The sequence below is a fragment of the Ictalurus furcatus genome, chromosome 14, assembly GCF_023375685.1.
Source record: "Ictalurus furcatus strain D&B chromosome 14, Billie_1.0, whole genome shotgun sequence".
Taxonomy (NCBI): domain Eukaryota; kingdom Metazoa; phylum Chordata; class Actinopteri; order Siluriformes; family Ictaluridae; genus Ictalurus; species Ictalurus furcatus.
This window is the reverse complement of record NC_071268.1, coordinates 4,124,986-4,142,666: the sequence shown is the minus strand read 5'-3', so window position 1 is coordinate 4,142,666 and position 17,681 is coordinate 4,124,986. Positions and strand designations below refer to the sequence as shown.

Genomic DNA, 17,681 nt, shown 5'->3' with positions numbered 1-17,681 from the left:
AATGCCCCTCAGCTTGCAATTTCAACTGGTCAGCCTGGGAACGTCTTCTCAAAATACCAGTTTCGTGGCCGATGAAACAGCTTGAGATCCAAGATTTGATTCTGTAAGTCACCGTTTCCCAACCCTGGTCCTGGAGTACCCCTTCCTGAGTTGAAGTGGGTATGGTAGAGCAGGGAAAACAGTAAAACACACAGGGCAGGGGGTAGTCCAGGACCAGGGATGGGAGCCTGTGCTGTACGTAAGTGTATTTCCTTTCAAAACAGGAAGTTAGCGTGTCAAAGGGCTTGATTGATTCACTGTTGAACAATCAATAATATGTGAGATATGCCACACTTTCTGTTGAGACTTAACAGTAGTTTAGCAAAGAGTTACTAATACCATTTCCAGCAGCAACCTTGGTTTTCCCCAGGAGGCCTCCCATCCAAGTACTGCCCAGACTCAACCCTGCTTAGCATCAGTGGGAAACCAGGCAAGAATCACAGTGAGATACAATGCTGGCGTAAGTGCAACTGAACCCCTTCCTGAAACTGCAACTGCTTCCTTCCTGAACGATTCAGCGTATGACAACATTTTTATATTCGCAAATTGCTCTTTTGGAGGAACTGAACTCATGGAGATCCAAATTTTTTATATCTTGGCTGAGTTGCTTTTTTTCCCCCATGGTATCAAGGGCAAAAACCACTGGCCCTAAATACAGCCACAGGTGCACTCTAAATTCATTGCTAATTATGACAATTGGCCAGTTAGAAGCTTCTAAAAGTCTTTAAATCTATTTCCAGACTGTTTAAAGTGACAGTTAGCTTGGTGTACTGTAAGTTTTGCTTGTATTTTCTCATTTGTAAGTCGCTTTGGATAAAAGCATCTGCTAAATGAATAAATGTAAATGTAACGTAAATGTAACCTTTTGACCCTCTGGAATTCTGATATAGTGAATTATATATAGTGAAACTGAGGTAGAATATCTTTAGCCAAGGTATATGTAAACGTTTTGCCTCAACAGTACTAATCCACCAGCACTTAAGTTGTAGCAGCTGATTGGTTTTATTAACACCAGGGTGTCCCATAGAGATGCATGAATCCAGGTGATTAATTTCTCTCGTAGGCGAGGCAGAACCTATCACTCGTCATGGGGCATTGGGATGTCAGCGTTTGATCTGCATTCAGTCTGGTCTCTTGGTCTGTGTCCCAGGAAATGGCACTGATGAAGCATGATTTCGGGAGGATGACTTCTGTATCCTCCTCTCTCTTGACTGCTCGGTACATTCCGGATAAAGAGTTGGCTTTAATGTTCTTTGACCCAGGATGATATGAGAACTTGTGCTGAAATCTGGAAAAGAATATGACTCAGTAGGCTTATCTTTGGTTAAGTCTTTTTGCTGTTTTGAGATATTCAAGGCTCTCAAGGTGGTCTACTGTATGTGCATAATGAAGGGGTATGCAGTATCTTCCAATCAGTAATTCCACTCCTCTAGCGTCAGTTATACTGCTACAAGTAAAAAGAATTGATTTCTCGATTTCAGTCATTTGGGAATTGAGAGTCGCCCAAGCTTTGGACTCGATTCCATGCAGTGACGTTGTGGTTTTCCAGCACCTATTCACACATACAGTAGAGCGCTGTCCTGTCTAGACAGCAGGTCTGAAAAATGCATCGCTCCATTGCACACACATCAGTAGTCTGGCAGTAGCACTTGGGACAACAAAGTAAATCACTGACCACATTCAGGAGATGTTTTGAGATGTTTTGAGATGTTTTGGGCACAGTTTAGGTTATGGTAGCCTGGATATGTTTATATATATATATATATATTATGTGTGTGCTTAAGCCTTAAGAAAAATCTGACACAAAGCACTAAGGGTATAGAATTCTGTTGTGATATCATCCATAAATACTGAATAGCTATTTTATAAAGAAATGCTGGGTGATTATAAGTAAGGCTTACATCAAAATCTTCAAGATGGCAAAAGTTTTTATAAAGTAGATTGTGTTGCCTTTACATTTTGCAGGAGTGACCAGTGTTTTCTTCTTTCCAGTCTCGTGGAGCTACTTTGGGTTACAAAGGAGCGTGTCAGACTTGTTGTTCAGCCAAATAGTGAGACGTTGGCTTAGCCCAATCGGCTTTAATAGAAGCTTACTTATTAAGGAAGCACAAATGCCAGCCAAACAGTGGCATGTCCAGACCAAGTTCATAAGAATTAGTCCTGAGGAATTGGGAAATACAAAACATTATATATTTTATTTATTATATATTATGTATTTTATATTATACACAGTATTAACACTCTCAGAACACAGCGACAGTTCCTTCTCATATTACTGCTACACCCCCAAGTACAGCTGGGATTGGACACTGATTACATTACAATGTGGCATGATGCAACACGATGATGAAAGTGGCATGCAATGCCGCAGGGAATTACATTCACTTGTGTTACGAAGTCAGCATTTAATTCATAAAGAGCTACCGTGCAAACTTTCCCCGAGGAGATAAAGTGAAAAGAGCGCAATGCGAAGAAGGCTTTGCTTTTCAGTGCAGCACGTCGTCCTCGTGTCACAGGCAAAAAGCAATACTGTTTGTGTATTGCATTTCGCATTTCCCCCGAGTCAGTGGCATGGAATCGTCTCCGTAGCATTACACAACAAGAAAAGGTGTTACTTTGAGTTTTAATTATTCAGCGCCGCACTTTTTTCAGTAGTTTTGACTGCAAAAACATTCATCTGCTTTCATACAAAATTTAAAAAAAAAAAAAAAAGGTTCCATCTAGCACCCAGTTTGTCCCTTTAGGGGAACTCATGACGGTTTAGAAATCCAGAACTGTTAACCATGCAGGAACCCATCTTGCATATTTGTCAGACACAGAAACATTATGCACTCCACTCAGAGCATATAAAAGATGCACTGTCTGTCTCTCTCTCTCTCTCGCTCTCTCTCGCTCTCTCTCTCTCTCTCTCAGTGCCTCACCTCATCCCCCTCCTCTCACCTGTCTCATTACCATTTTCATTACCTCTCCTTGTTTCTGGATGGGTTTGTGTAATGAAAACACACAGAAAAGCCTCAGACTGAGATGGAGAGAGAGAGAGAGAGAGAGAGAGCGTGCCAGAGAGAGAGAGTGTGTGTGTGTGCGTGTGTGAAAGGCTAAATGAACCGCTAATGACCTTGCCAGATTAAAGTTGATGCATAAAATATGCCCAATCGATAAAGTGCAGGACAGAGTGTGCAGTTCACAACCCGCTAATCGGTTACAGAATCCTCTCATCGTGCCCTTAACTCCCCTCTCACCCCATGGTGAAGACGCACAATATGTTTTATAGCATATTTCTGCTATAGCAGAAAGATATGGGCAATAAAACTCTGTAACATTGTCATTACATGAAATAATCACCTTCTCAGGGCAAAATCAATCTGGTCAAAGGACCACAAGGCTGACTTTAACGAAAAATTCAATACAACTGTGGGCACTGAATAAAAACCAGTCCTCTCTAATTGCTTTTGCTTTTCCTTGACCACAGCAAGAGGACAGTAATGATATGTCTTGGATTATGACTAGTCTAGGAAAGATACCAAAGTTAGGTTCCTTGTTTTGTAAACTGACATATGATAATCTCCCAGAGGACAATTCTCCATGTAGAGCCCACTTAACCTCCTGAACATCAGCTTTTGAGTTATTTATGGCCAGACAATCATGATAATGGTTTCAGTAGATAGTTGCTGTAAAGGTACGGTGCAGGTACAGTACTGCTACGTTCAGTGTCATTCCACTGTTCTTATGCAAAATCGGCTTTATTGTCCAATAGGACCCCTTTACGCAAAATTATAGATCAACAGGAACTATAGCAACTGCTGCTGAAGCAATATATTTTCCTATCACTTGAAATGTGTACTGTATAAAATAATAAAGCTCTTCAAACACAATGGAACACAAATCATCATCATCAACAACAACAACAGTCATTATAGGAAATAATATCCTGTTGAAATGAAACACACACACAATAGCCAAATAGGACATGATAGCAGGAAACTGTTATTTATTTTTATTTCTCTTTTATTGTCTTAATTAGGGGCACGGAAAACATTGTGCCTGAAAATGTTAGAGGGATCATATAGCTTTCAATGAAAATAAACAGCATTGGGTAAAATGGCCTTCTGGGGGCTCATGGCCTCATTTCTATCAGACCCCAACAAATTTACCACTCTGAATATGTTCTTTCCATCTTGCACAATGGTGAGATAGAAGACCCTGCAGTTCTATTAAACATTCAATCAAAATAAGAATAATCATAAATAAATATAATCAAAAAAAGAATAGCTGCCTCCTTCAAGCACTGGGCCACTTGCATTGCAGGGCATTGCTAACATAAGAAGTCTAGTTGTGACTGATGCCCCATCAGAGTGATTTACAGAGACATTTACAGCATTCAGCAGATGCCCTCATCCAGAGCAACTTACAAAGTGTTTAGTAGTCTCTATCAAAAACACATCTTCATGCTATTTCACTAGTTCTGGGATTAAGAAGGGGGCCTAAGTTAATATAGTATTTACATGACAAGTTTTTTTTTTAAATAATAGAAAACCAATTTTAAATAAAAGCACTTGGTGAAGAGCTAGGTCTTTAGTCTTTGTTCGTTTGAACCAGGGGGAGTTCATTCTACCACCTGGGTGCCAGGAGAGTCTTGGTGTGTGTTTTCCTTGTCTCTTGACAGATAGTGGGTCTGGAAGGAACAGAGTGCAGAGTGGGAAGTCGTATGTGCTTTAAGGTGGGTAGGCGGGTGCTGGTAGGTTTTAAATAACCACCACAGACACCTCATTTACAGACTTTAGAACTGAGTGGTGCTACAGGGTACTGGGGGACATGTTTTCAGAACCCACCAACCAGCTGGAATTTAGGAAGATTTTTCTGAAAGTTCTTCTCGCATGTTTCTAGACGTTTCCACAGGCTGGTCCGCTCAGACAGTGAAGTGACAATCAGTTAACTATCAGGGCAGCACATGGTCAAGGAGCTCTCTGTGCCTTTCTGCCTTGCACAGAATAACCTCAGGTGGGCCAATCCATGACAATCTTCACTAAAAGCAACTCAGCCTTGGCTGTTCACTGGTGTGAAGGATGGAGTGTTGAGATGGCATGTACGTCCAGGGTAGCTGTGTCTGCACACAGAGGTGTTAGCCCGGAACTGGGAGATATTTAGCGAGGCACAGATGGCAGATGGACCTCTTTGAAATGTGTCAAATTAATACATTGCCGGTTGTAGTTCTACCTGGCTTATTTGTTATGCACAGCTAAGCCTAGGAGCCCTCATTGTGGCCCTAAGATGGCCATCAAGATATTGGTTCCCATTGCTGATTACTCTAGTTGTCAGAACACCTGGTGGTTTCCTCCTAAATGGACAGGAACATTTGGCACACTCAGCCGGGTCTCATGCGCCTGTAAGTGCCCCTAGCACAAAGGCCTTGTAAGACCTTAAGTGGAAGTTCTGTGAACAGTGTTCATCATTGTCTAGACACAGTGCATTGCATAATTCCTAAGATCCTGAGCTTACTTCAGAGACCGCTAGATAGCTTCAAGTCTCCATGTGCACTGAAGGTATATGTGACAACCATTGCTGCACACTACAGCATGATGGATAGCATCTGTCTATGGGAGCATAGGTTTATTACTGCCTTCCTAAAGAGGCAAGGCATCTCCAACCACCATGGTCCACTAGAAGTCTGAACCCCCCTTGTCCTGGAGTTCCTTAAGGACCTTCCTTCTGAGTTTATGCATGATGATAACTTGAAATGTGTATCTCTAGAAACTGGCTTCCTGCTAGCAGTCACTTCAATTAAAAGAGTTAGGAAATTGTATGTTCTGGCAGTAAGATTGTGTTGCTGGCCAGACTCTGGGTTGACCTTGCGGTTAAATCCAGGATTAATGTAGGATTTCTACCCAACTATGTGAATCAGTCAAATGTTGGGAGCAGAGTGGGTTAAGGGCTTTGCTCAAGGGTCCAACAGTGGCGGCTTGGCGATGCTTGGGCTAGAACACTTGACCGCATTTATTTGATCCTCAGACATAAGCAACTCTCTTGTCTAAGCAGAAGCTGGCAACTGGATGGTGGACGTCATCACCTTGAGCAGGCTGAATGCACATGCCACTCTACAAGGAGCATCTTCTCCTCATAGACCCTTTTTAGAGGTGTGTAACTACAGAAAGTCTGTGTTACCTGGGTATCACCATGCGCTTTCTGCTGATTATGTAAGGTTAACATTGCCCATACAGTGGTGTGTGCAGCGGTTATCTCTGAACACAATTCAGGGCAGTCCTATGGTGAGTCCTGTTCCTCATGACATTGTTGGGGTCCGTTACGGAGGTCTTATAAACTGCCACTGCCATGTTTGAATGGGTGATATAGAATACTTGGTGCACATGTAACTGTGGTTCATTGAACCCTTGATAACTTCCAGGGTTCCTTGTCTTTTGAACTTAACTCACTTAGAAGGTTCTATGGAAAGATTGCTGTACAGGGTCAGACTTTAATGCAAATACTCAGTCATACATCACTAGTGTATGGTAGACATGTTCTGTACACCTCCTCTGGCAGTTACACAGGTTCACATTTACTGCCTTTAATCGGCACAATGTAAATACTAGTCTGCAAATTCTGCTTTTTTGGTTGATTCTGTTTGTATTAGTGGGAACATTTGTATTTTTTAGTGGGAATTTTGCACTTTCATACATTTACAGTGCACCTTAAATACTTATTAGTGTGTACTGCAGACCGCATCCTCTCCATTTTCACCCAGCACTCTCCCATAATGACACTCTCTATCTCTTCATCCATCACTCAGAAATGTCCACTCAAAGCTGTCCCTGGACTCTGTAAATCTACACATATTGGACGTGACAATTTCATTATGAGCCAATCAGATGCCCCCAAAACTAATACTGATGCAGATCCATCTCTGTTCATGTGTTTCTGTTTCTTTCTATCTTAGTTTCTGTATCTCTGATTCTCTCTGTTTTCTTTTATGCCTAGATGATGTTAAGATCTCAGTAAGAAAAATAGTTAATTTTGTTCTGGGTTTTTTTTTTTTCCATTACTGGGAACATGTGTACTCTATTTTATCCAGCTGTACCTTAAATACTTACTGGTGTGTACTGCTGACCTCATTACCTCAATTCTCTCCCAGTTCACTCCCATAATGCTGCTCTCTATGCTTTCATCTATCACTCAGAAATGTGTACACTAAAGCCAGTCCCTGGACTTCATAGATATACACTCTTATTGGATGTGACAATTTCATTATAGGCTTTTCAGATGGCCCCTAAACCAGTACTGCGGCAGGTGAGACGTGTGAGTTTAGATACTCTTTCTATGTCCATCTCTGTTCATGTGTTTCTGTCTCTAAATCTCTCTGTCAATTTTCAGTCATTGTCTCTCTCCATTTCCTTGCTGTCTAGCACTTATGTTCTCCATTTGATAACTGGTGATGACAAAATGAGCTCCTGGTTGGTTAGTAAGAAGGAATTGTATACATCTCACACACACACACAGCACATTCACATTCTCTGTCTTTTAGGCACATTATTAAAACCATTTCTGCTTAAAAGGTTCATTAGTTTAGATAAGGTCTTTAGCTGTTAACTAGCTGAAGTAGAATAATATCGGAATTATTATTTTACTCCTTGAACATGCCTCCCATTCCCAGATGTTAGCTAGCGTTACATACAGTTCTATGTATAATGGGATCCAAAAGTCTGAGCTCACATTTAAAATTGGAAATAAACAGAAGGTTTTAGAATTTTTGAATATTTTAAAAGCAAGAACGTAAAAGTTCAATATCTTGAATATTTAAAATTTAAGATTCTGCACTATTTCTAGCTCCCTATTTAAATGTAAGCAAATGTGTGATATTGACCATGTTTCGTACATGCTTCGTACAAAAAGGTCAGATTTTCCTCGTGTTTAATCTCTTCCACCGAAGCACATGATCAGAAGTCACGCCGACGGATTCGGTCTAAAACGGATCATCAGGTTTTACGCATACTGGCAGAGTCCGCGCTGGCTTGAGCGCACGCTGTCGCTAAAGCAAAAATGGAGACGGAAGAAATACGAAGAAACTCTGAAATTCATGTCAATATTTCAGAGATTCTACTATTTACTCCAGCTGTCGATAATATTTGTAATGAAAAATGTTGTGTTAAATTAGAAAAAAAGATGCAAAATAGAAGCACTACTACTCAAATGCATTACGTTACCTGATGTTTTAAGTGATAAAAATGTACCTACTTCACTTGTTATGTAAAGCTGGCAATTCAAACAGTACAGTGCTTTCAAAATTACTAGCAATGTTTACTCTAGTTTTATGATGTTTCTTTTCATTATGTTTTTTTTTTTTTGCTTGCAGTAAAAATAGCTGGCTACACTGGGCACATAATGGATTTCGCCATATTGTCCTTTTCAAACAGAATGAGATGGGGTGGAGTGAAGGGGTGCTGGGGAGTGTCTGTTAAAAAAAACAAGCAGTCCAGCCCAGAATCTAATTTGGGTTTTTCAGCCACATAATACACTTATGCTGAGGCCATTGCTTAAAGAATTATTTTCTACAATTGTGGCTTGGCTTGGACTTGACTTAGACTCGAGTCACACATTTGCTGACTTTCAACTTGACATAATTAAAGAAGACTTGTGCCTCGACTTTGTCTTTGATATCAGTGACTTCACTTGGATGAGAGCCCTTGGAAAGTCTTGATCTATTTTTAAATGTAAGAATGACTTCTTTTTTTCCCAACAAGCCATTGATTTTCAGCAAATTAGCATCAATCTTCATTTCCAAGTTCAAGGATCGACCGGTCTGCAGCCAATCAACTTACACTAGTCAATGACAAAGTTGAAAGACCGCTCATTCCCACTTTAGGTAGCCATGCTTCCAAAGAGAGTGGCCTTCACCTACAAAGATTGTGTTGTTTTGGAGCAACATAAGAGCTGCAACATGTAGAAAGCAGTTTCAAATTTTGTTGCACAAATCAAAGATAGATGGGTACCCTTAATGAAAACAGTCTACACCTCTCCTCATGTGAAATTGAACTGAAATATGAAGTTTTTATAGTTGTAGTTATGTGTCGTTCAAATACCCATATATTTCTATTGAATTAAACTTTGTCTAGAAAGTGAACACCAATTTTAAAAAGCCTGCATGTTTATTATGCATCAAGAGCAAATTATAACCTGTTTAGGACTCGAAAATTAAAGGTAAGGACTTATAACTTGGGACTTGACTTGGAACTTGCCTCTCTTGACTTGTGACTTGCCTGTCAAGACTTGCCTCTCTTGACTTGACATGGGACTTGCCTGTCTTGACTTGGGAATTGCCTGTCAAGACTTGCCTGTCTTGACTTGGGACTTGCCTGTCTTGACTTGGGACTTGGCTGTCTTGACTTGGGACTTGACCTGGGACTTGACCTGGGACTTGACCTGGGAATTGCCTGTCTTGACTTGGGACTTGACTTGGGACTTGACTTGGGACTTGACTTGGGACTTGACTTGGGACTTGACTTGGGACTTGACTTGGGACTTGCCTGTCTTGACTTGGGAATTGCCTGTCTTGACTTGGGACTTGCCTGTCAAGACTTGCCTGTCTTGACTTGGGACTTGCCTGTCTTGACTTGGGACTTGCCTGTCAAGACCTGGGGCTTGCCTGTCAATACTTGGGCATTGCTTGTCTTGACTTTGGACTTGACTTGGGACTTGACTTGGGACTTGACTTGGGACTTGCTTGTCTTGACTTGGGACTTGCCTGTCAAGACTTGCCTGTCTTGACTTGGGACTTGCCTGTCTTGACTTGGGACTTGACTTGGGACTTGACTTGAGACTTACCTGTCAAGACTTGGAACTTTCCTGTCAAGACTTGGGGCTTGCCTGTCAAGACTTGGGACTTGACTTTGGACTTGCCTGTCTTGACTTGGGACTTGCCTGTCTTGACTTGGGACTTGCCTGTCTTGACTTGGGACTTGTCTGTCTTGACTTGGGACTTGCCTGTCAAGACTTGCCCGTCTTGACTTGGGACTTGCCTGTCAAGACTTGCCTGTCAAGACTTGGGACTTGCCTGTCTTGACTTGGGACTTGACTTGGGACTTGACTTGGGACTTGCCTGTCAAGACTTGGAACTTTCCTGTCAAGACTTGGGGCTTGCCTGTCAAGACTTGGGACTTGACTTTGGACTTGCCTGTCTTGACTTGGGACTTGCCTGTCTTGACTTGGGACTTACCTGTCTTGACTTGGGACTTGTCTGACTTGACCTGGGACTTGACTTGGGACTTGACTTGGGACTTGTCTGTCTTGACTTGGGACTTGACTTGGGACTTGCCGGACTTGACTTTGGACTTGACTTTGGACTTGACTTGGGAATTGCCTGTCTTGACTTGGGACTTGACTTGGGACTTGACGGGACTTGCCTGTCTTGACTTGGGACTTGCCTGTCTTGACTTGCCTGTCTCGACTTGCCTGTCTTGACTTGCCTGTCTCAACTTGCCTGTCTTGACTTGGGACTTGACTTGGGTCTTGCCTGTCAAGACTTGGGACTTGCCTGTCTTGACTTGGGACTTGACTTGGGACATGACTTGGGACTTGACTTGGGACTTGTCTGTCTTGACTTTGGACTTGACTTTGGACTTGACTTTGGACTTGCCTGTCTTGACTTGGGACTTGACTTGGGACTTGACGGGACTTGCCTGTCTTGACTTGGGACTTGCCTGTCAAGACTTGCCTGTCTTGACTTGGGACTTGCCTGTCTTGACTTGGGACTTGCCTGTCAAGACTTGCCTGTCTTGACTTGGGACTTGCCTGTCTTGACTTGTTACTTGACTTGGGACTTGCCTGTCTTGACTTGGGACTTGAATGCCAAGACTTACTTATGACTTGCAAAACAATGACTTAGTCCCACCTCATTAGTCATTATTGCCTTGGATGGTCCACCTTGGACAGCATAAAGATTGCACTTAATGAAAACAGTCTACACTCAAATCTCTTTTATTATCCAGTGAATAACTTCACTTGGATACACTAGACTTAAAGCTAAAAACTCTAATGAAACAAAAAAAAACGACCTTGATGCTCATACTGATGATCCTTTAAGCAAGATCAATACTGTTTGACTTTATGAGTAATTACTCTTTCACATCTGTATAATCACATTATCCAGTGGTACCCAGATGAGAATGGGTGCCCTTTTGAATCTGGTTCCTCTCAAAGTTGTTTTCATGCCACCATCGCCCCTGCTTGCTCATTAGGGATCTAAATTTAAATTTATATCCAGATTTCTGTAAAGCTGCCTTGTGACAATGTAAAAAGGCCATTGTTAAGCGCACTATATAAATACAGTTGAATTCTACTGAAAACTGTGGCAAGAAGTATTCTTAAAATCATCCATTTATAATAGAGCACTGGTGTTCGTTCATGATCTTGGCATTGCACTGTTCTGCACTATTCTAACTTCCTTGTGCTAACACATCGGATTCTGTTTTCATTCTAGTAAATAGCTGTTCAGAAACAGCAGGTGAGTTAAACCGTGCAAACATTTGATAATTAAGTATAATGGGTTTCAAGACATTTGTTAATAAATTATTTATAAATGTTTTGAACAAAAGTATACAATCCTACACAGCCAGAAAAAAAAAAAACATCTGATGTATGGTTTTTTGCATGCAGTCCAAGACTGCTTGGTCCAACTTTCTTATCTAACACTTGCTCATAAACATTCATGAAGTCAGCGTTTAGGGTTGTTTGTCGTATTTTGATTGACAAATCCTGAAACTGCTCTTATGAGCCTCATAAGCAAACAATCTGTGTATTGTATTTGTGTACAGAGTATGTGTATTTGTTTATCAAGGTTGGAGAAAATGTTAAAGGGTTTGAACCTTTGATCCTAATTTATTTAATAGGGTTTAAGTCCAGATCCTAGAGATATGTTTCTGCAGTCATTGTGATGCTGAAGGCTATTGGTTTGCAGGACAGTCCACATTAGAGGCAAGTCTTAGCTCCTAAGAATAATTATAATAATTGACCAGTATTCTTATATTAGCAATAACATTACATAAATAAAAACATAAAACAGCCATATAAATCAGTCTTTCCCAAGAGAATATTCAGTCAGAAACACATCCATCCATCCATCCATCCATCTTCTATACCGCTTATACTTTCTTCAGGGTCACGGGGAAACCTGGAGCCTATCCCAGGAAGCATCGGGCACAAGGCAGGGTACACCCTGCACAATGTGTCAATCCATCGCAGGGCACAATCACATACACACTCACACAACCATTCATACACTATGGACACTTTGGACATGCCAATCAGCCTACCATGCATGTCTTTGGACTGGGGGAGGAAACCCCCACAGCACGGGGAGAACATGCAAACTCCGCACACACAGGGCCACGGTGGGAATCAAACCCCCGACCCTGGAGGTGTGAGGCAAACGTGCGAACCACTAAGTCACCATGTGCACTATTATTCTACCAGACTCTATCTATCCTTTACATACAACCTACATAATATATATTACAACATTAACTATAATTTGTTCAGTAACTACAGTGAAACTAATAGGAAAAGTACAGTATGTATTTATCAGTGTGAGGAATATAAGTCTGGACCTGCAACAGGGTTCTGGGAGTTTAATGTCAGAAGTCATTGTCGCCCAAATCGGATTCCTCAAAAAATCCTCTCTCTTCCAACAATTAAAACACATTTTAAGTAATACAATCTTCCGAGTATAAAGTGAGCCAAAATGTAAAGACGGAATAATAGTTGAGGGCTGAGTAAGCAGTATCATGCAAGCGAGAGCAGAGCCAACAGGGACACAATATTGAGAGCCGAGTATAAAGCCTTTTTCAAAGCCAGACAATGAAATTGAAATGTAGATGATGGAATTTTGCTGCTGGGACTGTTCATTAAAATTGTATAAAAAGTCTGTGTGTATAATACTGTATATGTGTGTGTGAGATCAGTCAAAATAAGTCAAACGTGTGTGTGTTTGTGTGTGTGTCTCCCTCTCGTTTGAGTATGTGTATTTTTATGCAGGTCTGTGTGAGTGATTTCGTGTAGGTTGTGAACCTCCTCTGTGGCAGCACGTGCAGACAATGTTTCTTAACCCACACTACTTTGTGGAGTTGTCCAGGGTTAATGAGCCTGTGTGCGTGGCACTCCTACACACAATGCTAAGATCACTCCAAAGCAGACTGAATTAATGTGCTATTTCTCTTTATCCGTGGTTGTTCTATAGTACTGTAATCACCCAGTAGTGGTGTCAGTAGCAGAAACACAACTCATCTTATTGGCTCATCATACGAGTCTGTTCTTGCTGTCCAGCACCTCATACCAAGATGCAGCTCTATTTACTAAAGTGCCATCAGCAATGTGGTCCTCATCAAAACTGATACTATGCTAAACATCCTACAGGAGTCCTTGAGCTAGGCTAACAATGATACTTAAGTGTGTCTGATATAGTCTCTAAGACTGGCATCCCAAACAGGGTGTATTCCACCTCACACCCAGAACACCAGTGGGGAAAGAGAGCCTGGTTACCCACCAAGGTCATTAATGTCTGTTTGCCATGCAAAAATCTCCAACCATGAGGGATTCAGTCTGGCCTCACCTCCGGCACACAGGAATCTGTTTTTAGTTTAGAGCCAGGAGCTGTCCCTCATGCTGAATTAATAGTGCTGCAGACAAAATGGTCCTTTGGCTGAGGCCTGGCATCACAATTTCTACAGATTGGTACAGACTGGTTCTGAGTGAACAGCAGGAGATGGCGCCTGCCTGGAGTAGTCTCTGTTGGCGATCACTGAGAATACATATCCTGTGCATACACCTTCAGCTCTATCCTCATCTCCTGGTGTTATCTTCAAATTTGACAGCAGAAACACAAGCTCCTGAAGCTCATTGAGGTGGAGGTTTACTCAATTAAACATCTGTTAGTAGTACAGTATCTCATATCTATTGTTAGCTAACATTAAGAATTTGAAATTGACTTAACTACTTAGCTAGCTTATTGAAATGGGAGGCAATAGGCAATGCAATTTACTAGCAATATGAAGAGGCTAAGTAGAGTTCAACTTATTGCAAATAAGAACAGAAAGAATGGGATCAGACTATCAACAGGAGCACTGGAGGGAAGTCTGCATTTCTGTTGGCCTAGGCGTGGTTCACAAAAGCAGTTGTCCTTTGGCCCACATATGGGAGTGAAAGATGTCCTAGATCTGTCCCACGTCTGTATCACATTTGTATAGCTGGAGGACCACACTAACACCTCTATCATCCGAACAATTTGTATGGCCTGGGCAATGCCACAAGACAGCCACATCTGTACCAGAAGTGTCATTTGTTGCGGTCTAAAATTCCAATACCAAATCAAAACTAGATACTGAGAATAACAGTTCAAAAACCCACAGTGAATTACTGACAAGACTTCGCATAGGGAGCGTGTTTGTGGAATGGTATACTGTATATACTGTGTCCAATGAGTGAATGAGAAACAATTGATGAGAATTTTCAGGCTTATGTTTGAACTGAAGCAGACCGAGGATCTGGGTGCGACTTTGCAACATACGCTCACTGTCCACTATATTAGGAACACCTGTAGACCTGCATATTCATACAGTTCTCTAATCAGCCAATCATGTGGCAGCAGCACAAGGCATAAAATCATGCAGATACAGAGCTCCGGTTAATGTTCACAACAAACATCAGAATGGGGAAAATGTGTGATCTCTGTAAATTTAAGTGTGACATGATTGTTGGTGCCGGATGCTTTGAGTATTTCAGAGGCTGCTGTTAGGGTGAGCCTATGCCCATGACAGCCTCAGATTCCTGTTCTTGGCTGACTTCATAACTCCAAAGATATATACAGTGTATATATATATATATATATATATATATATATATATATATATATATATATATATATATATATAGTATGTGTAAGTAAAGAAAGGATTGAACTAAAGAAATGCTCAAAATTGCAACAGTAAAGGGCACTCTATTAACATTCCCAAGCTTTCAGTATAATCATTTTGCTTTCAGGTCCCTCACTCTTCAGTACCCCCAAAACCCAGTCTGGAGGCTCATAGATGAAACTGGTGCAGTTGGCTTGTTAGCTCACTGTAGAGTAATGAGGTGGAACTGTCAGAAAGTTGTACCACATGGATGGCTCTGTAAAGAAAGACAGACACTGTATTAATAGAGTGTTGTGGAGTACTCTTTAGTTAAGGACACAGATATTCCTTTTGCTGTCAGTCAAAGTTTCTCTTACAGAAGACCAAATTTAGCTACGTAGACCAGTAACACAAAAATACACATATGGCCGCTTTATCTCGTTCTCGGTGGAAATCAATTGTGAATCCTCCTACAGGGACCAGAGAAGCCCAGCTCATAGCTGCCGGCTAGAACATTTCCCAGCCCACTCATGCTCTATATATAAATATGCCTGAAAAAATAATGAAATATATCCCTGTATAAACATTCACACTGCTGACAAGAGCATACTTTATCATATACAGCACACTCATCAAAAATATACATAGAAGATTCCATTCAGTGTGTCCAACACTAGAGGCATAACAAAGTCAGCATCTGGACAAGGCTAATAAATTGATTTATTCCAGCAGGTCTTCAGGATGCATAAGTGAGAGGGTTTATGTGCGTGAGAGAATGAACGGGGGAGGGGAAATGCTTAGTTATAGTTCTGCATAGTATCCTTTACAAACTGCTAGCTGGGAGTACTTACAGTAATCAATCAAGGCCCTTCATTCATGTCCAATGTGAGTCCAATGCGCTACTGTCTGCTATATGGATATTGTATTCTTGGACATTTTGTTTAAGGTTACTGTCTGTGGTGCTGATGTTATGGCAGTGTGGTTATGGGTTTCTGGCTGCACTGCTGATCCTGCATCATTAGTGGCACTTTGAGGTGTGGTAGTATCCCTATGAGAGGCCCAGCATAATAGTAGTAATAGTACCTCTTAGCGATAACTCTAAACTTAACATTGACTGAGCGGGAGGGACGGAACAAATGTCTGAAAGACAATATTTAAAGAACCAATAAGGAAAGCCTTCGTCAACATGAAGATACATGCACAAGTACATTAGATGGAGTGCACACACAAATGAAGTGCACATAAGATACGTGTGCTCAGTGCTTAAATGATCCACTACAGCATTTCTAAAGCATGCAGTAATTTGAGAGTGTAAATAACAGGTGTCGGATAAGAACTGTGGGAAGACTCTGACCAATTAGTGGGCCATCTGGACCCAGTCTCCAGCATCCATGTTTGTGGTTCCATCTCGGTCTTATCTCTGTGTTTCTCCTTGTTATGTTTGACAAGTTTCCGTTAAGATTTACTCGTTAATTGAAACTTAACAGTCCATGTCTTGTTTTGTTTGCATTCCTTGCCTTTTCTGTCACCTGCTGATGTTTCTGCTGACTTAGCAAATACTAAAGACGACAGTGCAGAAATAGATCAAATTATCATCCGAGAAACTGCCTTTTCAATGTGCACTCCCCCTTTCCTCAGTGTAGCTCATGCTAACTCTTCTAGTACAACCAGCCCACTGCTTAAAAAAGCCTGCAACCCTCAACATGGTATTACATAAGCCAGGTACCTGAACATACAGTATATAATAACTGAACGGGATCATTGCTAAATGTTGAGTGTACAAACTTTACTAAACTTTGTTACAGCCAGATGGTAGTATTAAAAATACATGCTAGGTGGATGCATGGATGACTGATGTTAATTTTTATTTGCAGCATTAAAGTGGTAATTAATCCTACACACTCGAATCTCTCCGTCCACTAAGGTCAAATAGGAAAGAATAAAAAACCCCCCAAAATTTGGCAATATTTGTTAAATATTTCCATCTCCTGCATCCATTTTGGGAACAGTTCCAGAGTACTGCTCCAGCAGACTTTGATGGTGTTCAACACCAAATACAATGGTAAGAACCAAATGTGTGGTCATTTGAATGCACCAGTTTGATTAGATTAGATTAGATTAAATTCAACTTTGTCATTGGCATTAAGTACAAAGCCAATAAAATGCAGTTAGCATCTAACCAGAAGTGCAAAACAGCAAGTTGCGTGTGTAAAATTCAAAGAGACAACGAGGTTGCTAGTAAAGTGCAAGTGGCAACAGTTTTACCCCAAGCAGTCACCCCTGACCAGTACACAGTATTGAGTATTGATGATGCACCTGTGGTTTTCTGTGCTGAATTTATGATGCAGGTATAAAAATGTAATGTGAAATGAGAAAACTGTATACCCTATTGACCTGATAGTGTTTACCTGTAGCTGGATGAGAAGCACCTGCGGTTGGATAGTTATGTCTCTGTGGTTAAGGCATTGGGTTACTGATTAGAAGGTTGTGATTAGACATCCAGCTGCCACTGTTGTTTCCTAGAGCAAGGACCTTAACCCTCAACTGCTCACTTGTGAGTCACTGTTAAAAAAAGTGCTAGTCAAATGAGGTGAATGTAAATTCTTAATGTTCTGGATCATCTGGAAGAGTACAGCCTTAGGATTTCTATTACTTGGCAGCTTTGCCAGGTCCAGGTGAAATTTGATCCATACTTTGCCTAAGGCAGGTGTAGCCACAGAACCAAAAGAAATCTGGTTTTCCACTCTGGGGTGTTAGCAGCACTCCACC

At 41.2% G+C, this 17,681-nt stretch overlaps 1 protein-coding gene across 1 annotated transcript in view; it reads left to right on the top strand.

Moving 5' to 3' along the window:
- The window catches only part of chrm2a (cholinergic receptor, muscarinic 2a), a 207,159-nt gene that overhangs the window by 38,216 nt on the left and 151,262 nt on the right, over nucleotides 1-17,681 (top strand). The gene's annotated exons all lie outside the window — the stretch shown is intronic.